This window comes from Lolium rigidum, chromosome 5, assembly GCF_022539505.1.
Source record: "Lolium rigidum isolate FL_2022 chromosome 5, APGP_CSIRO_Lrig_0.1, whole genome shotgun sequence".
NCBI classification, from domain to species: domain Eukaryota; kingdom Viridiplantae; phylum Streptophyta; class Magnoliopsida; order Poales; family Poaceae; genus Lolium; species Lolium rigidum.
The window spans coordinates 264640259-264650071 of NC_061512.1; the positions used below are offsets into that span (position 1 = coordinate 264640259).

General features: G+C 41.0%; 1 pseudogene; it reads left to right on the plus strand.

Annotated features, from left to right (window-relative positions):
• Positions 1-311: 311 nt before the first annotated feature.
• Positions 312-958, plus strand: LOC124657596 (annotated as a pseudogene).
• The last annotated feature ends 8855 nt before the right edge of the window (positions 959-9813 follow it).

The following is a 9813-nucleotide window of genomic DNA, read 5'->3' on the forward strand; positions in this document are numbered from 1 at the left end:
AAGGCAAGGCGATCCATTATCACTCATACTATTTAATATAGTGGATGATATGCTATCTATAATTATAGAGCATGCAAAAAAGCGATGGCCAAATTGAAGGAGTAGTTCCACACCTAGTGGATGGTGAACTATACATCCTTCAATATGCCGTCGATACGATTCTCTTTATGGAACATGACCTTGAAAATGCAAGAAATGTGAAGTTAATATTATCAGCTTTCGAGCAGCTTTCGGGTCTCAAAATAAATTTCCACAAAACCGAATTGTTTTTTTTTTTTGGGTGAGGATCAAGACGGGTCTCAAAATAAATTTCCTCCTACGTCCTGTCCAACACCATCGTCACCTTGCCGCCCCTCATCTTCCTCTCCCTCGCGTTCGCGGCAATCTCCTTCTTCGTTGTAGGGCTGGCCATCGGCGCCGAGGGCTTCGTCTTCTTCGTCCTCATCGTGCTTGCTTCCTTTTGGGCGGGGAGCGGTTTCGTCACCTTCCTCTCCGGCGTGGTGCCCAACGCCATCATCGGGTACACCGTTGTGGTGGCTGTGTTGTCCTACTTCCTCCTCTTGAGCGGCTTCTTCGTCATCCGTGACCGCATATCGGACTACTGGATATGGCTGCACTACCTCTCCCTCATCAAGTACCCGTACGAGGCGGTTATGCTCAACGAGTTCGGCACCGAGCAAGGAAAGTGCTTCGTGATAGGGGTGCACTCGATGGAACCACCATGGCAAAGTAGTCGGTGGCCACCCAGGTGGCAGTGCTCAACGCCATCATCCTCAACATGCAGGTCGACCTCAACAGTACGTCCTGCATTGCCACGGGGGCCGACATACTGGCGGAGCTGGCCGTGGACCAGCTCGGCAAATGGGCCTGCTTATGGGCCACTGTCGTGTGGGGGTTCCTCTTCCGGGCGCTCTTCTACCTCACGCTCCTCCTCCGCAACACTAACAAAAGGAGGTGAACAGAAACCTGATGGAGTTTTTTGTGTCTCGTTCGACTAAGGATTATTTTCGCTAGTGTTTACGTACAAATTTATTTTTATTCTAAAGGTTGGGCCTGCCTGTCCATGATGTAATAGTTTGCTCATTGAGCGCAAAGATATGGGGTGTTGTAATGTTAGATAAGGAGAAAAATTATGATCCATATGTTTTTACACGTTTTCATTTCTTTTTGCTTGGTACTGGATTCTCGAACGGTTGTGCGTATTCTAGTTATGAGTTACGCAGAGACTGAGTGTAATGCTTAAACTTTTAAGTAATAAAACGTTTTTTATTGAAAAAACATGTTTTTACGACAACTAGGAATCCATCATACTCCATAAAATGAACTCACATGCAACTAGGGATCATTCCAGATTAAGCGCAGAAGTGGACGATTAACTAGGGGTCATTCTCATAGGTGGGGATTTTGATTTACTAAGGTTTCCGCGTGAGAAGAGCAATGCTAGATTCGACAATCATTGGCCTTTCATATTTAATTTTATCATAGATAATCTAGAGTTAAGAGAGGTTTTAATGACTGGAAAGCAATTTACCTAGGAGAATAGCCTACCAGAGCTGATATACGAGAAATTGGACCATGCACTTATGGACATATATTGTGAATCTAAAATTTCATTGGTCACGGTACGGGCCCTAGCACCTATGGAGGTGTTGTTGGATCATGGTCCTATTCTGCTAACCACGGAAACGCATGGACCATAGTGTAAGCGTCAATTCAAGTTTGAACTTGGATGGTTGCACCGTGAGGGATTTTCCGCCATGGTTAAACAGTTATGGGAGATACCTGTTGATTAGAGATAACAGTTTTTACATACTCGGACTCAACGAGCTGTACCAACTCTGGAGGGACATGCCCCATCCAGGATTGACCATGACCAACTAACCTAGCTAAAGAAGCTAGACTATGAGCCACTTCATTACCCTCTCTTCCTATTCTCCGCACCTGAAATCTAAAGCACATGTTTTGGATCTTCTCAATGTCATCAAAAAAATTCCAGGTGCGAGACTGCCCATGGTTCCTTCTAGTGATTCCTTCCACAGCAACCACACAGTCTGACTCTAAAATAATGGAAGCCGAACTCAAATCGTCTATACTCTGAAGTCCTAGAAGACAAGCCTTTGCTTCCGTCTCAGGCACGTCCATACACTTAAGCATAGACTCAGTGCGAGCCCATAACACTCGACCAGAACTATCTCTGCAAATGCAGGCAATCGAACAAATACCCTGCGTTACATAAACTGCGGCATCAGTATCGATTTTAAGCCATCCTTCCCCTGGAGCAGACCAAACCGCTTTACCTTTTTTCCTTCCACTTGGATACTTGATTCTTGCTATTATTGAGAACAGTAGTGCCTTGGGTAATAATAGGTTTCTTTCCTTTACTATTTTCAGTGAGAGTGCAATTCAGATTTAACTCTTGGAGATAACGAACCGAGAAACTTTGATGACCCTAACATAGAACAATCACCCTTGTCATGAATAATGTCATTTCTCATATGTCAACTGCGACAAAGGGTCATCAACACCACTCCCCTTCTCCCATTGCTAATATTGGCGAGCAAGAGAAGGAGCAAGTCAGGGCTCGTATATCTAAACATTTCATCCTCTGGCAAGTCCCAGCCTTTTCTCATCTCTTCTCTAAGTGCTCTCGATTTTGTATAGGAGACGCTGACGTGGAAGCTGGTTTCGTCTTCGACACCACATATAGGGCAAATGCTATCATTCTCCAATTTCCTTCTAAACTTGTTTCTCTTTGTTGCTAAATTGTCCGCCGCCGCATGCCAACCAAAGATTCTAACCTTATTTGGTACAGGAGCATTCCAGATTAACCTCTAAAGAGATCTGTTATTGTCACTTGCCGAACTAGAGCCATCCATATCTCCACACTTATTTTTAAGGTTGTATGCTAGCTTGTAGGCACTTTTAACAGTGAACACGCCATTGTTCTCATAATGCCAAGCTACGAAGTCACTATAATTTTCTCATGGGGCCTCCATCTGAAGAATGGTATCAGCATCATTGGGATACAACATTTTCTGAATTAGAGCAATATTCCAGCTGCCATCATTTCAATTAACCAATTGTCTGACCCTTCTATGTCTCTCCTTAGACTTGCCCGGATAAGGCTTCAGCGCATAGTTCCTTGGTAACCAACCGTCTCTCCAGATTCTAATGTTCTTCCCATCACCAATTCTCCATATGATTCCTTGTTTCAACAGCTCCAAACCATGTTCAATGCCATGCCAATAGAGGAGGCGTCAGCATGGAAGACAGTGTCGACCAGGTTTCCTCTAGGATAATAAATGGCTTTCATGAGGCGGGCAGCAAGGCTCTGAGGATTTTTGAGTAATCTCCAAGCTTGCCTAGCTAGTAGAGCTTGGTTGAATAAAGTAGAATCTTTAAATCCCATTCCACCTTGTTGTTTTGGTTTAGTCAGCGTATCCCACGATGCCCAGTGCACTTTCCTTTGATCTTCATCTTCACCCCACCAAAACTGTCTGATGCTCTGCATATAGTCTTCATGAAAAGACACTGGTAATTTAAAAATTCCCATGACATAGATAGTTAGGGCCTGAGCAACAGATCTTATCAACTCCTGCTTTGCTCCCATTGACATAAACCTTTCATCCCAAAAGTTAAGTCTTTTCTGAACCTATCTTTTAGTGGCTAGAAACGCTGAGCTTTCATTCTTCCTTCAGGGGTGGGAAGGCCCAAATATTTATCCTCAAAGGAACAGTTACTAACAGCTAAAGTGCTTTGATATCCTCTTGATCAACTGCAGGGCAAGCTGGACTGAAAAGGATGGAACATTTGGACTGGCTAATGAGTTGGCCCGTGCCTTTTTCAAACCTCATTAAAACCTGTCTAACCACATTAGCTTGATGGCATGTAGCTTTGAAAAGCAAAAGACAATCATCTGCAAAAAGCAGATGGGAAATACCCGGTGCCCCTCTAACACACTTTAGATATCGAAGTTCTTGGTTGTGGACAGCTTTCTGCAATAATTTTGTAAGTCCCATTGACTCGAACGGAGAATCTGACAGAGGTTACACACGTCATCACTTGGTCTACCCACTGCTCCTGGAAGCCAAACTTGAGTAAAACGCCTCTAAGATAACCCCAATCCACTCTATCATACGCTTTAGTTAAATCTAGCTTGTACGCACAACAATTATCATTTGCTTTCTTATTTTTCTGAATATGATAGAAACACTCAAAAGTGATCAAAGCATTATCTGATATAAGGCGGCCAGGTAGGAAAGCACTATGTGTCTCAGAAATAAGGAACTGGAGAAGTGGTCTGAGACGATTAACAATACACTTGGATAATTCCTTGTAGATGACATTGCAAAGAGAAATCGGCCTAAAGTCCTTTACTTCAACAACTTCATTAGTTTTTGGAATAAGGACAATAACAATATCATTGATCTCCTCTGGGATATTGATGTCTACGCACGCTTCTATTCATGTAGACAGTGTTGGGCCTCCAAGAGCAGAGGTTTGTAGAACAGCAGCAAGTTTCCCTTAAGTGAATCACCCAAGGTTTATCGAACTCAGGGAGGAAGAGGTCAAAGATATCCCTCTCAAGCAACCCTGCAATTACGATACAAGAAGTCTCTTGTGTCCCCAACACACCCAATACACTTGTCAGATGTATAGGTGCACTAGTTCGGCGAAGAAATAGTAAAACACAGGTGGTATAGATGGTGGTGATATTGCAGGAAGTAAAGATGCAGTAAAATAGTAAACAAGCGATGTTTGCAGTATTTGGAAACAAGGCCTAGGGATCATACTTTCACTAGTGGACACTCTCAACATTGATCACATAACAAATAAATAACTTCTCCTCACTTGTGCTACATACACTCTCTTGTTGGATAACAAACATCATTCATTGTGTAGGGCTACAAGAGCTCCCTCAAGCCGGAGTTAACAAGCTCCACAACATTCGGAGTTCATATTTAAGTAACCTCTAGAGCATAATAGATCATTGCAATTTAGACCGAGTACTAACATAGCATACACACCGTCACCAATAAGCTATGAAAGGGGGAATAGATCACATCAATACTATCATAGTAATAGTTAACTTCATAATCCGCAAGAGATTACAATCATAACCTACGCCAAGTACTACATGATGCACACACTGTCACCATTACATCATGAAGGAGGAATAGACTACTTTAATAACATCACTAGAGTAGCACATAGATTAATAGTGATACAAAGCTCATGATCACATAAAGATCACATGGGAGAGAGAGATGAACCACATAGCTACCGGTACAGCCCTTAGCCTCGGGGAGAACTACTCCCTCCTCATCATAGGAGACCAGCAGCGGCGATGAAGATGGCGGTGGTGTCGATGGAGATGCCTTCCGGGGGCACTTCCCCGTCCCGGCGGCGTGCCGGAACAGAGACTTCTGTCCCCCGAATCTTGGCTTCGCGATGGCGGCGGCTCTGAAACTTTTCTCGTATCGTGGCTTATTCTTTTAGGGTTTTCGCGACTGAGGCTTTATATAGGCGGAAGGGCAGCCTCGGAGGAGTCCTGGGGCAGCCAGACCATAGGGGGGCGCCCCCCCCCCCTTGGTCGCGCCGCCAGGTGGGGTGGGGCCCCCAGGGCTCTCCTCTGGTCCCTCTCTGTCTCTCTGGAAGCTTCCGTGAAATATAAGACCCTGGGCGTTGATTTCGTCCAATTCCGAGAATATTTCCTTTGTAGGATTTCTGAAACCAAAAACAACACAAAACAGGAACTGGCACTTCGGCATCTCGTTAATAGGTTAGTTCCGGAAAATGCATCAAAACGATATAAAGTTTGAACAAAACATGTAGGTATTGTCATAAAACTAGCATGGAACATCAGAAATTATAGATACGTTTGAGACGTATCAAGCATTCCCAAGCTTAGTTCCTACTCGCCCTCGAGTAGGTAAACGATAACAAGTATAATTTCTGAAGTGACATGCTACTTACATAATCTTGATCAATACTATTGTAAAGCATATGATATGAATGAAGTGATTCAAAGCAATGGTAAAGATAATGACTAAACAACTGAATCATATAGCAAAGACTTTTCATGAATAGTACTTTCAAGACAAGCATCAATAAGTCTTGCATAAGAGTTAACTCATAAAGCAATAGATTCAAAGTAGAAGGCATTGAAGCAACACAAAGGATGATTAAGTTTCAGCAATTGCTTTCAACTTGTAACATGTATATCTCATGGATAGTTGTCATCATAAAGCAATATAACAAGTGCAATAGGTAAACATGTAAGAATCAATGCACACAGTTGACACAAGTGTTTGCTTCTAAGATAGAAAAAGTAGGTAAACTGACTCAACATAAAGTAAAAGATAGGGCCCTTCGCAGAGGGAAGCATGGATTACTATTTTGTGCTAGAGCTTTTATTTTGAAAACATAGAAACAATTTTGTCAACGGTAGTAATAATTCATATGTGTTATGCATAAGATGTCCTATAAGTTGCAAGCCTCATGCATAGAATACCAATAGTGCCCGCACCTTGTCCTAATTAGCTTGGATTTACATGGATTATCATTGCATAACATATGTTTCAACCAAGTGTCACAAAGGGGTACCTCTATGTCGCTTGTACAAAGGTCCAAGGAGATAGATCGCATTTGATTTCTCGTTTTTGATAAATCTCAACTTAGGACATCCATACAGGGACAACATAGACAACAAATAATGGACTCCTCTTTAAAGCATAAGCATTCAACAACAGATAATATACTCATAAGAGATTGAGGATTAATGTCCAAACTGAAACTTCCACCATGATTCATGGCTTTAGTTAGCGGCCCAATGTTCTTCTCTAACAATATGCATACTCAAACCATTTGATCATGATAAATCACCCTTACTTCAGACAGGACGAACATGCATAGCAACTCACATGATATTCAACAAAGGTGTAATAGTTGATGGCGCCCCAGAAACATGGTTACCGCTCAACAAGCAACTTATAAGAAATAAGATACATAAGCTACATATTCAATACCACAATAGTTTTTTAAGCTATTTTCCCATGAGCTATATATTGCAAAGACAAGGAATGAAATTTTAAAGGTAGCACTCAAGTAATTTACTTTGGAAGGGCAGAGAAATACCACATAGTAGGTAGGTATGGTGGACACAAATGGCATAGTTTTTGGCTCAAGGATTTGGATGCACGAGAAGAATTCCTCTCAATACAAGGCTTAGGCTAGCAAGGTTGTTTGAAGCAAACACAAGTATGAACCGGTACAGCAAAACTTACATAAGAACATATTGCAAGCATTATAAGAGTCTATGATGTCTTCCTTGTTGTTCAAACACTTCACCAGAAAATATCTAGACTTTAGAGAGACCAATCATGCAAAGCAAATTTTAACAAGCTCTATGTAGTTCTTCATTAATAGGTGCAAAGTACATGATGCAAGAGCTTAAACATGATCTATATGAGCACAACAATTGCCAAGTATCAAATTATTCAAGACATTATACCAATTACCACATGAAGCATTTTCTGTTTCCAACCATATAGCAATCAACGATGCAGTTTCAACCTTCGCCATGAACATTAAAAGTAAAGCTAAGAACACATGTGTTCATATGCAACAGCGGAGCGTGTCTCTCTCCCACATAAGCATGAATTTATTCAAACACAAACAAAAATAAAAGCAAACAGACGCTCCAAGTAAAGCACATAAGATGTGACGGAATAAAAATATAGTTTCACTAGAGGTGACCTGATAAGTTGTTGATGAAGAAGGGGATGCCTTGGGCATCCCCAAGCTTAGATGCTTGGGTCTTCTTGAAATATGCAGGGATGAACCACGGGGGCATCCCCAAGCTTAGACTTTTCACTCTTCTTGATCATATTGTATCATCCTCCTCTCTTGACCCTTGAAAACTTCCTCCACACCAAACTCAAAACAAACTCATTAGAGGGTTAGTGCATAATCGAAAATTCACATATTCAGAGGTGACATAATCATTCTTAACACTTCTGGACATTGCACAAAGCTACTGGAATTTAATAGAACAAAGAAATCCATTCAACATAGCAAAAGAGGCAATGCGAAATAAAAGGCAGAATCTGTCAAAATAGAACAGTCCGTAAATACGAATTTTTCAGAGGCACTTAACTTGCTCAGATTAAAAAGATCAAATTGAATGAAAGTTGCGTACATATCTGAGGATCATGCATGTAAATTGGCAGATTTTTCTGAGTTAGCTACAGACGGGGGCTGCTAAATTTCGTGACAACAAGAAATCTGTTTCTGCACAGTAATCCAAATCTAGTATCAACCCTACTATCAAAGACTTTACTTGGCACAACAATGCAATAAAATAAAGATAAGGAGCGGTTGCTACAGTAGTAACAACTTCCAATACACAACAAAACAGTAGCAAAATAAACACATGGATTATCTCCCAAGAAGTGCTTTCTTTATAGCCATTAAGATGGGCTGAGTGATTTTAATGATGCTCGCGCAAGAAATAAGAGTTGAAGTAAAAGAGAGCATCAAGAAGCAAATTCAAAACACATTTAAGCCTAACCCACTTCCTATGAAAAGGAATCTTGTAAATAAACAAGTCATCTAAGCATAATGCAATAAGCGTAGGAAGGCAACACAAGCGCAACTTCAAGATTCTCAACATAAAGAGGTGAAACTTAAGATGCATATAACCATGTTTCCCTCTCTCATAATAACTTTCAGTAGCATCATGAACAAACTCAACAATATAACTATCACATGAAACATTCTTATCATGAGCTACATGCATAAAATTATTACTCTCCACATAAGCATAGTCTTTACTATTAATTGTAGTGGGAGCAAATTCAATAAAATAGCTATCATTATTATTCTCATCACCATAATCATCATATATAGGAGGCATATTGTAATCATAATTAATTTTCTCCTCAATAGTAGGTGGACTGAAAATATGATAGTCATCATTGTAATTATCATATATAGGAGGTAAAGTATCATCAAAGTAAATTTTCTCCTCCATGCTTGGGGGACTAAAAATATCATGCTCATTAAAACCAGCTTCCCCAAGCTTAGAATTTTCCATAGCATTAGCAACAATGGTGTTCAAAGCATTCATACTAATAACATTGCCATTAGCATGCATATAAAGTTCCATAGGTTTTTTAATTTTCTCTTCAAACACCTCATGTCCTAACTCAAGATAAATACTATAAAGATCTCTAATATTTTTGTTGTTTTCCATTATGCCTAACTAGTGAAAACAAGAAACAAAAAGATATAATTGCAGGATCTAAAGGAAATACCTTCGAGCACTCACACACCAGCAACAGTGCTAGGAAATAGCTTAGTAGTCGGAGGATGTGAATACATTTACCTTACCTCCCCGGCAACGGCGCCAGAAAATAGCTTGTTGCCGTGGGAGGCAATTCTCTGTGGTGTAACTTTTCTTCAGATCCCCGGCAACAGCGCCAGAAAATAGCTTGATGTCTATGCACGCTTCTATTCCTGTAGACAGTGTTGGGCCTCCAAGAGCAGAGATTTGTAGAACAGCAGCAAGTTTCCCTTAAGTGAATCACCCAAGGTTTATCGAACTCAGGGAGGAAGAGGTCAAAGATATCCCTCTCAAGCAACCCTGCAATTACGATACAAGAAGTCTCTTGTGTCCCCAACACACCCAATACACTTGTCAGATGTATAGGTGCACTAGTTCGGCGAAGAGATAGTAAAACATAGGTGGTATAGATGGTGGTGATATTGCAGGAAGTAAAGATGCAGTAAAATAGTAAACAAGCGATGTTT